The sequence below is a fragment of the Cynocephalus volans genome, chromosome 4, assembly GCF_027409185.1.
Source record: "Cynocephalus volans isolate mCynVol1 chromosome 4, mCynVol1.pri, whole genome shotgun sequence".
Taxonomy (NCBI): Eukaryota; Metazoa; Chordata; class Mammalia; order Dermoptera; family Cynocephalidae; genus Cynocephalus; species Cynocephalus volans.
The window spans coordinates 41059005-41071696 of NC_084463.1; positions in this window are offsets into that span (position 1 = coordinate 41059005).

Consider the following 12692-nt stretch of genomic DNA (forward strand, 5'->3'; position numbering starts at 1 on the left):
GGGTCATGTTTGTGAAACTTTTACTCTTGTTTAAACCAACAAAACCTGAACAAGACGGTACCATGAGAATTATTTTCTAAGCTGTCCAGTCTTTAATCACATTTAAATATTAATTATGACTCTGGTTTATGCCATATTCCATCCGATGGGAAGGACAGGTATAAAATGAAAACCTTAAAACATATAAAATACACAAACTTTAAAATCACTTGCAACCTTTTTTTTTCTTCTTCTGTCTAAATGCTGTCATTTCCCAGTTTTCTGTCTAGCTATAGTTGCTGCCTGACTGCAAACCTGACCCACACACTCCTTGGTGACTCAGAAGCTGCTGAGGGGAGAACCAAACCCCTTCCTTACTCCCCCAACACAGCTGAACTAAACCAGCTGCCAAAGTGACCCAGCATCAGTGTGGAAATCCCAGACCCCCCCAGAGAATGCAGAGGAACCTCCATGATGGTACCAAACACAAAGGGGGGCTTTCCCATGCCAGCTGGGGATCCAAAGCAAGTCACAATCCAGGAGGCAACGCTGACCTCAAAAGTTGTGGGTTTTAAATGTGAGAAATAACACAAAATGCAGAGACCTGCTCCTTATATACAGCAGAGCAGTTATTATATTACAGTATTAGCTTATAATTACAATATAATCATATGTTAAATCACAATTGCTTACTCATTCTCTCTATAAATTTTACTTTTTGGAAAAAAAATTTTCTGCTTCCACAAATCATCAAATTTGCAGCAAATTTGATAGACATCTTGAAAGTGGATCAAGTTTCAATTTGCATACAACACACTTTGAATTTCTACTAAACACACAGCCTGAGGAGCCTTCACCAACAAGGCATATGGATGCAGTCCCCCCACTGCTGCAACCTGCCTCCGTGGGGATGGCTTCCTGCAGGAAGAATGAAGGAACATTGTGAATCAAATATTTGTTTTTGTTTTTTGGGCGGCTGGCTGGTAAGGAGATCCAAACCCTTGACTTTGGTATTAGCACCTGAATCTAATTCTCACAAATAATTAAACACAACTAAAAACTTTAGGCTAAAGTTTAGAATATTTCAAATAAACATGAATGGTACATTAAATCAGTTTCTTTACACATATTGCCACTTTAGAAATGCTAAATACAGACTTAAGTTAAAATTTAATTGCTACTGTTTAACACTATTGATACTTTACCTGCCAAACACTGAAAACTTGGACAATTTTTCTCCTGGAATCAGAAATACAACAAAAAACCTGGCCGATGAAATCTTTTGGTCCAAATAGACAACCAGGCCTCACATCACTGTTGTCAGTCACTGTTCACAAGTAACAGGATTCATGTTTTCAACAACTCAAATATCTAGAGACTACTCCCATGGAGTAAGTTCCTAAAAGAAAACATAAAAACAAAAAATTACGGCTCTTAAATACCTGTAACTAAAACCACATATCAGTAGTTTTAAAATAAAAAGGCACCAAAATTTGAGGGATCTTATATTTGAGTGTACATTATGTCAACCACAAGACACCCAGGGAGTTAGGAAAAAAAAAAAAAATACAACACCCTCTCCTTTAAGGACTTTTACATAGAAAAGCATATATTATCACTACACTCTGAGAGAAGGTTCTAGGACAGCCCAGAAGGAGAGGCCAGTCTTGGACTTGCTCAGGGGAGGCTGGCAGAGGTGCAGGAGATGAGGGCTCAGAGATCAGCCATCCAGCATCAGCTTTTTTCCCGGTATGAGCCTGGTCTTGGGATGAACCCAGCTCAATAAAACCCAATGCAGAGCAGAGAAACGTGAACAAAATGTGAAAAGGGTGAACAAAATTATATATAAATTTAATTATTCAAAAATTCTCAATATTGTCACTATGTCATCATTTTAATTAAAAACCTAAGAAAATTTTTAGAAGACTAGTGTTTATGATTACTGAACACCAACATTCCACAGTTCACCTACATGTACTTAAAAAACATTTCTCCTTGTAGAGTCTCTCAATAGCCACATCCTAAACATTCACTCAACAGGCCTTTATTTCCAGCTAGGACCTGAATTTCTACTTTTTCTAGCACATCTGCCCGAGAGCCCACCCTCCTGAGCAGTGCTTACCACCTCCTAACTTCTCACCTGCTCCAGCTGCCTCCTCTAACTGTGGTCTCCCCGGTGACCTCGGAACAGAGAGGCAAACATTCCGCCTCATCCTTTTAAAGAGACAGTGACCATTAAGACTTCAGAGTTCACCAACTAGCCCAAAAACAACACCATAGTCATATAATCTCTTCAATGAAGTAAACCTACCCTTAAAATGATTGTTTTAAGAATTCAGAAACTATTTGGTAATACACTTTTATATTTCACAATACTGAACATTTATAAAAGCAAAGAAATCGATATGTTCTCAGGAATGAAAAACCATTTTAAAAAATTCAATTTATTTGTTAATCTGAAAAATAAACATGTTTCTGGATTTGATTTGAGTTCTGAATTATAAATCAGAAAAAAATATAGTTATTTTAGTTAAGTACAATGAGATAAAGGACATACTTAGAATAGCAGACCATTTTAAACATGCAAAATTGATTTTTCATAATTTCTTCAACACAAAAAATCTAATATGAAATTTCACTTAGCTTGAGAAATAAAAACATGAATATCAAGTCAAAATTTTTTTTAAAAAAATGTTGAATATCCAACACAACTCAGAATTACTACATTACTCTGCCCATTACCCAGCACATTACAGGTGGAATGTGGTCAAACACATCATATTAACAAAAAAATTTTTTTTCCAGAAAGGAAGAGAAAAGTGGGCATCTCTGAAACTGGGAAAGTAAACTGTAGGGTAACAGTGAATGTACTGAACTTAAAGTTATTTTTCTAAGCACACATTTTTTCTCAGCTGAAAACTCCATCTCCAACTAACTGAAGAAGTCAGGATAACGCTACGAAATCTCGGGTTAAAAGATAAATATATATTTGTGCATGTGTATATATGTATGTGTGATAGTAGTCTAGACTTAATAGGTCTAGACTATTCTTAATTGGTCTGTTAACAACAAAGCCTGCAGCAAAAAGGCTGGAAAGTGACAATTCAAGCAAGGACATGTGGCTGATCTTCACACTTCAGCTCTCAAACTTTTTCTCAGGGCTCCTTTATACTCTTAAAAGTTGAGGACCACAAAGAGCTTTGTTTAAGGGGTCTTCAAAAAGCTGACGGAAAGATTACCATTATCTTTTAATTCTATTTTTCCATGAACTGTTTAAAACACTCTCATATATTCATTGATATTTCCTAAATTTTAAATATTAAAAAATAAACCCATTATACATGCACACTTTTTAAATAAAAAAGTACCATTATCTCTAAAATAATTAGAGCCAGAGTGGCATTGTTTTATATTTTTGCAAATCTCTGTCTTAATAGAGGACATTGGGACTTCAAGTCTCCTTCTGCAGTCAGTCCACATATTCTGTGGGTGAAAAAATGAGAGAAAATCCTGCCTCATACAGATGTCATTAAGAATGGAGGAGCATTTTACAATATTTTCACATAATTATGGATGTTCTTTGATGCTATATGAAATCTTAACAAGTAGTAGTTTCATAAAAGTTTGCTGCAACATGGAATCTGAAACCATATGAATGAACTTTTCACGCTTTCCTAAACTAAAACCCACTGTTTTGCACTTTAAACATATCTTTTACTCATGTGTGTTGGTCATCTGGAAACACTGGTTCATCAAGTTTTGGGCAGAGATGCCAAATGTCAACACATTTCATTAGATGATGTATTAGTCCGTTTTGTGTTGCTATAACAGAATTACCTGAGATTGGGTAATTTATAAAGGAGAGGTTTATTTGGCTTACGATTCTGGGACAGCTGTGTTTGGCATGGGCCTTCAGGCTGCTTCTACTCATGGCAGAAAAGTGGCAGGCAGCTGGCGGGTACAAGCAGATCACATGGTGAGAGAAGAAGCAAGAGAGAGAGAAGTGAGAGAGAGAGGAGATGCCAGGGTCTTTTAAACAATGAGCTCTCGTGGCAACTAACAGAGAGAGAACTCACTCATTTATCCCCCCTCCGCCAGGGAGAACATAAATCCATTCATGAGGGATCCGCCCCCACGACTCAATCAGTTTCCAACACTGCCACTTTGGGGATCAAAATTGCACATGAGTTTTGGAGGGAACAACACATCCAAACTCCATCAGATGGTATTAAAAAAACACATTTGTTAATGTCACTTCCAACCTCCTCGGAAGTCTTTAATTACTGGGAAGACATCATCAAAGTCATGATGGCAGATACAAATTTCCCAGAACTCTAATTTTTGCATGAAAGCTTGAACTGTATCATTAGTAGCAAATACTGTCCATTGCTTTCCTTGAGACTCACATCATTCATTTTGGGGAAAAGATTTACCAAATAGAGTTGCGAAAGTGCCGTCTGTCTGCTGTCATGCCCAGGAGGGCTGGCTTCCCTGAGATGTAGCTGAACAGCTCAGGACTCAGCCAGTCCCACCAGAGCCTTCCTGGAAATGCCACCCCCGGATACAGCAGATGTCCTGTATACTTGTCCCTTCATCACAGGGACAGGTGAAAAGATGTCTATCTGAGGGTTGAGACTTACTAAAATTAACATTTACTGCTTCATCAAGGATGCCCAGAAGGGAAACTGGCATATTTTAACCACCCAGTGCATGGCGGGGAAGAGCACAAAGCACCTGCGCTCTGATCCGCCTCTGCACCACAGTGCACATGTCAGCTCACAGTGCCCGGCTGCTGCTGCACAGCTAGTTTTGACCTCTCAGGCCCAGAAAGGGTTTGGGGGACTCCCAGGGGTCCGTGGAACACACCTGGAGAGCCTTTGTAATCTGCAATTTCTACTAGTTTGAAAATACCCTTGATATGTGCAAAGCAGCGGTACATATCCACACTTCAGGTATCAGAAGAAACTTTAAACACTTTTTTCCACAAGAGTGTTCTACAACAACCTCTAGGATTTTCCCTTCAGATCCCCCAACTCATCAAAATGTTAAGCTGCCAGAAGTGAATTTCTTAAAAACTAAAGAAAAAAAATAGCCTCCCAAAATGTTGTTACTTAAAAACAACTATAAGTATTAGGATACATAACTTTATAACCATTATAAATGTTAATGCTCAACTTGTAATATTCAAAAATCTGCTTGAAGTAAATAACTGAAGCATACTTATTTAAAGATGTGCAGTTCCACAAACTCTCCTTTAACAACAATAGAACGTGTGTAATCATCACGGAGAGCAAAGGTTCTCAAACGGTGGTCAAGGGTGGTCCAGTGGGGCTGCCTTTTCAGGAGGTCCCCAGGATCAAAGCTATTTTCACAACACTAGAATTTTCTGTGCCTCTGTCACCCTCTCAGGAGTATATAACAGAGTTTTCCAGAAGCTAAATGATGGTGATATTAGCTTGAATGTAGCAGCAGATCTGAGAATCCAGCTACTGTCAGTTAAGACAAAGAGATCTGTAAAAACTTTTAAAACAATGCCACCTCTCTCACTGAATTGTTAGGTTATCATGTAAACGATTATTATTTTAAATAAAGGTATTTAAAAATGAATAAATAAAAACTTTGTCTCATTTTTAATTTTAAATGGGGTGAATATCAACAAATATAACCCAAATAAATAAAAAGCTCTGAAGTTCTCAGAAGTTTTTAGGAGTAAATTTAGGAGTTTTTAAGACTAATTTTTAAACTTTAAGAGCAACATTAAAATGAAATCCCTCCACTCACTGCCATGAAGAGAGTTTGACAACACGTGAGTGAAAAGAGCAAATCAGCCCTGATGGTGGCCACTTTTCTACACACCCTGCCACGTGCACACATCCGTGCTCACCAGCTCGTGGTAATGTGGGATGTGCGGACAGTGCCCCTTCTGGTGTTTTTGCTTTGTTTTTACATATAGCTTAAATTTTTATCTTGACAACATAAACACACTAAAGCTACCTTCATGTTGGAAAAAAATTGTTTTATTAATAAATGTATACTAAATACCACCTAAATATCTCCATTAGCAAATGGAAAACAAAACCACAGCACTAAGTTTGATACTGAGAGAAATATCTACTTTACAAATTGCACACACGATAATCACCTACTCATTATGTTTCATAGTCAAGGCTATGGAATTCTTATTAAAATATGTACAATTACCTATTCAACTTCATATAACAACTTACCCTCTAAATTACTAACAAAAATAAAATGAGGCCAAGGCAATGAAGACTGTCTCACAGGCAAGTGTGTGCACCGAGAAGAGGTGAGCTCAATTCAGACCGTGCTCTTTGACCTCCGCTTTCCTGATTAGTACGTTTCCACTGATTATCACATAACCTTTGTAATGGAATCAATATACATCATCTGATACTAACCACACAGAGGCCAATATTAGATTTCCATTTGAAGTGACCCACCATTTAAGAAAGAAATGAAAAAGGGAGACCCCATTTAAGGAAAACTCTCCTAATGGACTTCTGAGTCCATCAGACATAAGAGCCTCTCAGACATGTGCCACACTGCAGGGACTCAAGGATAACAGGAAGCCAGCCTGTAAAAAACACATTCAGTCTTTGCTCTTCAACAGTCAATCATAAGTCACGTCGTATCACAGAACAGGTATATAAAAAAGGTAAGAAGTGTCTTGTTAACAGAAGTTTAAATCAATCAGGTACAGTTCACAAGTAAATACTAAAGAGAACCACTGCCTTGAGCAGCACAGAACTGACCCCAAGGGAATTAGAACCCCATGGCCTTAGAAAAACTTACAGTATCAACAGCAACACCTGAAAACTTCACTACCAAAGAAACTGGGAGACAAAGTCCCCACTCTAATCCCTCCCCTCCCCACATGAAGACAACCCATTCACCCCTTAAGGTAGAGGCTGGAAGAATTTAGAGAAGCAGGCTGGGAAAAGCTTAAATTGCCATAAACAAAGAATTAAGGGAAATTATGGTGAGGGCTCAGAAAAAGAAACGTAGGGAAAGTCTGCAACTTCTTAGAGATTACTTAAGTGGTTGTGATCAGAATGTTGGCAGAAATGTAGACAGTACGGGCCATTCTTATGAGGTCTTAGAACTGGGGAACGAGGTATTATTGGAAACTGGAAAAAAGACCATCATTGTTATATAGTTGTAAGGATGTGGCAGGATCGTGTCCATGTCCTAGAACTTGTGGAGGGCACAATTTATTTATTTATTTTAATTAATTAATTTTTTAAAACAAGTTTACCAGTTTTATATTATCAATACTTAGTAAATGTCAAGTCCAAAATTTAAATATTCAGAAGTATGAGGTTTGAACTTTTTAGAATGCAGTGACATTTCCAAAATAAGATTAATTCCTCCAATCTCAAAGATGAATACCTTCACTAAGACTGCAAAGTATTTTTTATTTTTCAATGACTACAAAGAATATAATGCTGTATGTATAGAAAACATTATTAATTCATAACTATCCCTAAGCTACTACTTTGCCTATGCAAAGATTTGAAAACAGCCAAAAAACATTTTTTATTGAGGTTTAATCAAAAAATCATATCTCAAGACTGCAATATTGACCTGACATCCATGGCTTAAAGATATACAAGTTGTACTAAGTTCTTAATTAATTCTTATTAAGTTTTATTAAAGGTAACAGCATCACTTCACCATTTCATGGAGCAGTACATTGCCATGTTTGGTGAGTTTGATGTCACCTGCACCAGAAACAAGACTGTTCAGAGAACAGTGATATTATTAACCTCACATGGCAAGAGCCAAGCAAGACACTCCCAATGCTTGCCACCCCGCTATCCTTCATACAGGGAACTGAGCTTGGTAAACTTCCATTGTGCCACTGGGAAATACCACAGGGAAGGCACAATTTAAGAGCAAGGAATTAGAATATCTGATGGAATAAATTTCTGAGCAAAATACTGAAAAAGCTGTGTGCTCCTTTTAATTGCACACGGTAAGATGAAAAAGGAGAAAAATTATCTAAAGACAAAATTTATAATTAAAAAGTAAGCAGAGCAGAAAAATTTCGAAAATTTACAGCCTGACCAAGTAAAGACTATAAAGGCATCTTCAGGAGAACAAACCAATTGTGTGGCCAAGAGAACCTCTGCAAAACAAAGCACCATGAACAGAAGGAAGCCAGGTGCTATGCATCAGGACAATGGAATGAAGACCCTGAAGGCATTTCAGAGATATTTGAGGCTGCCTCTCCCATCACAGGCTCAGAAAGATAGGGACTTAAGGACAGAAAAGGCTCATGGCTCAGGGCTGCCTCAGGTCTCTGCCCCATGAATCTTGCGAGTGTTTTGTAGTCACCTTATCCATGGCTCAATTGGCCCTGGATTTTAGGTGTGACTCAGGCCACCAATCTAGAAGGTACAAGCATAAGCCTTGGTGGTGTTCCAATGGTGTTCATTCTGCAGGTGCACAGAATGCATCAATGTGCCCAGAAAGCAAAACATGGAGTCAAGGAAGATTATTCCGGAGGATTAAGATTTAATATTTCCCTGTTGGATTTAAAACTTATATGGAGTCCATTACTCCTTTATTCTTGCCTATTTCTTTCTTTAAAACTTCATAAAATTTCCAATGTCTGGATCACCATTGTATTTTGGAAATACACAACTTGTTTTGATTTCCCAGGCCTACAATTCAAGAAAATTTGCCTCAGGATGAATCATGCTTAAAGTGTCACACGTGTCTGATTTAGATGAGACTCAAGCCTTTAAACTTTTTAACTGATGCTAAAAAGCAAGCTAAGACTTTGGGGTTACTGAGACAGAATAAATACATTTTGTATGTGAGAACACAAGTTTTGTAGAGCAAGGGAAAGGAAGCTATGGTTTGAATGTCCCTTGAAAACTCAGGTTGATGGTAGGGGCCAACGGCTTCAGCCAAACCCCCTTGACATCTGCATCCAGCCCAGCAATGACCAAGCCACCACGGGAAGTGCCTGGTATCCCCTGCTGGAATGAGGGGGGTACCACAGGCCTCAACCATGTACACTCTCCTGTCTCCTCCTCCCACTCTATTTCCCTCTCTTTTCCTCTCTCCTCCTCTCCCCCAACTGCTCCACAACCTCTTATAATTAAAAAAAAACTCATGTTGAAATTTAATTGCCATTGTGATGCATTAAGAGATGGGTCATTAAAGAAGTGACTAGATCATAAATGTTTTGTCTTCATCAATGGATTAATGTCATTATTACAGATGTGGGTTAGTTACTGAGAGAATGCACCTGTAATAAGAGTGAGCTCTCTCTTTCTCGTGCCCCGTCACCCTCATGCCTTCTGTGATGTTATGATGTAGCAAGAAGGCCCTATCAGCATGTCAGCACTGTGCTCTTGATCTTTCCAGCCTCTTGAATCATGAGTCAGAAAAAACTTCTACTCTTTATAAGTTCCCCAGTCTGTGGTACTGTTAAAGCAGAAGAAAATGACAGAGTAGCTTAATTGATTAATAAACATGAAATCCAACAGTACAGAGCTTACAAGAGACTCATTTTAGATATAAGAACACACAGACACTAAAAGAGATAAAAAAAAAATTCATAAATATTATAACCAAAGGAGTACCAGAGTAGTTATACTTAGACAAAATAGCCTTCCAGGAAAAATTCGTCACAAGAGTCAAGATCACTACGTGATAAGGTGGTAAATTTGTCAAGAGAATGTAGCAATAAATATATATATATATACACACTCACACACAGCCTAAATATATAAAGAAAATATTTATAGAACTGTAAAAAAAGACAGAAATACAGTAATAATAGAGAACTTCAAAACCTGAATTAAAAGAATAGATCATTCAGACAGAAAACCAAGGAATCAGTGCACTTCTATTACACTATAGACCAAAAGAGCATAAAAGACAGATACAGAACATTTTGTCCAAAGGTATCAGAATACACGTTTCTCAAGCACACATGAAACATTCTTTAGACATTCTACAGGACATATATGTTGGGCAAAAACAAAAAACAAAAAACAAATCTTAACAAATTTAAAAAGGATTCATTTATAGCAAGGTTTTTTAAATACCACAATGGCATAAAACTGGAAATCAAATTTACTTCAGATGTGCTTCTGAAAAGCCAATTGATTAAAGAAAATTCAAAAGGTATCTTCAGATGAACAAAAATAAAAACAAACTAAACTTATGAGATGAAGCAAAAGCACTTTAGGATAAAAGTTTCTAGTGAATAATTTCTACGTTAATAAAAAAAGGATCTGAAATAGACGATCTAAGTTTAACCCCCAAGGAAATTTGCTGTGGATTCAATGTCCCAACCCAAACTCAATGAAGCTTAAAGTGTGTCCCCCAAAGTTCCAGGTGTTGAAAACTTGGCCCCCTCTGTAACTGCTGAGGGTAGAAAATCCTATTACAGTAATTCAAAGATGGGGCCTTAAAGTGGTGATTAGAGTGTACAACCATGTCACAGTGAATGGATTAATAGTGGTAGTCAGGGCTGCAGCTCTGAGAGCTTTAAAAGGAAAGCACATGAGAGTCTCCCTCTCTGCTCTGCCACTTTCTGCCCTGTGGACCCCTACATTGCTATGAAGCCACCACCAAAGAATACCTTCACTAGAGGTGTCCCATGGACTTTGGACTTCCCTGCCTCCAAAACTATAAACAATAAATGTTATTTTCTTACAAATTGCCTAGTTCCATGTATTTTGTCGTAAGTAACAGAACAATAGAGCATTGGTACCAAGAGTGGGGTGTTGCTTATAACAGATACTCAAAAATGTGGAAGCAGCAGCTTTGGAAATGGGTAATGCGCAGAAGGCTGGAAGAATCTGAAGGAGCAGGCTAGAAAAAGTGTAGACACTGGTGTGAGTTTAAAAGACAAGAAAACCAGGGAAAGTCTGGAATATTTTAGAGACTGGTTAAATGATGCTTACAGAAATATGTCCTGTAAAGACCATTCTAAGGAGGTTTCAATCAAGCTAGGTAGTTTATTGGAAACTCGGGCAAAGATCACCCTTGTTATGAACTTGCAAGAAACATGGCTGCATTCTGTCCATGCCCACAAGTTTTATGGAATGTGGAACTTAAAGTTGCTGACCCTGGGTTCTTGATGAAAGAAATTTCCAAGGAAGCTACGTGGCTACTTGTAACCATCTATGGTGAGTTATAGCAGTAAAAGCATGAGGAAAAGCCAGAATTTACAATTCAAAAGAAAGCATATCACAAATAATTTGAATACTTCCAGCCCAGCCACAAAAGCAAGAGTGTAGCCCAGGGGCCTTTTGCTAAGGAGAGGAATAAAGAAAAGTATTAGCAAGAGAAGGGAAAAAAGATCCTGAAGGGATTTCAGGATTTATCTTTTCCATTACAGGCCCAGAGGCCTAAGGAGACAGAATGGTCTTGGGGAACAGGCCTGAGGTGCCCACGGCAGGCTCACTGCCCAGGGCCACCTCAGGATGCTGCTCTCCACAGCAGCACCTCAGCTGCTTTGGCTACTTCAGCTGTGGCTAAACTGGTCCCAGGTGTGGGTGGACCCACAGCTTTGGAAAATATAAGCTGGAAGCCTTGAAGGCATCCGTGCACTGTTAATTCTGCAGGCTGGCAGAATGCCAGAACAGTGGAGGCTCCCAAGGTGGAGGCACCCTGATTTCAAAGGACACAGAGAAGGCTGGTGACCCAAGAAGAGATCTGTCACAGGGCAAATTCACCACAGTCAGCCTTCATTAGAGCAATGCTGAGTGGAAATGTGAGGTTAGAGTGGCAGAAGTGAAATCCCATCAGCTCCATGCCTACTGGAGGGGTAGAAGCAGGACCACAATGGAGACCCCAGAACTGTGAAGCTACCAGCAAGCAAAGCCAGCCTGAGAGAGCTGAAACATGGCCTTTAGACCAGGAAAACCATACGAGTGGAGGTGCCTGAGGACCTGGAGACCCAACCCCTGCACAGCATGCAGAAGACGTCAAACATGCAGTCAAGGTAGAGGATTCACCAGCTTGAGACTTAGTGCCTGCCCGTCTGGGATTCTGACTTGTTTGGGACCTGTATCAGTCCATTTTGTGTTGCTATAACAGAATACCTAAGACTGAGTAATCCATAAGGAAAAGAGGTTTATTTATTTGGCTTATGATTCTGGGATAGCATCTGGCATGGGCCTCAGGCTCCTTCTACTTGTGGCGGAAAGTGGCAGGCAGCTGGCAGGTACAAGCAGATCACATCGTGAGAGGAAGCAAGAAACAGGAAGGAGGTGCCAGAGTCCTATGAACAACCAGCTATAGCAGAACTAATAGGGCAAGAACTCACTCATTACTCCCCCCACCTAAGAGAGCACTAATCCATTCATGAGGAATCTGCCCCCATGACTCAATCACTTTCCAACAGTGCCACATTGGGGATCAAATTGCCATGAGTGTTGGAAGGGACAATACATCCAAACTCCATCGAGACCTGCTATACCTTTTTCTTTTGGCCTATTTCTCCTTTTTTGAACAGGTATATGTACCCTGTGCTTGTCCCACAACTGAATCTTGGAAGGAGATAACTTAATCTGATTTCGCAGATGAGACTTTGAACTTGGGTCTTTTGACCTGAAACAAGTGAAGACTTTGGGGATGAAATAAATATATTTGTATGGGTAAAGAACATGAGTCTTGGGGGGCGAGGAGTAGAATACTGTGGACTGAATGTCCAACCCCAAACT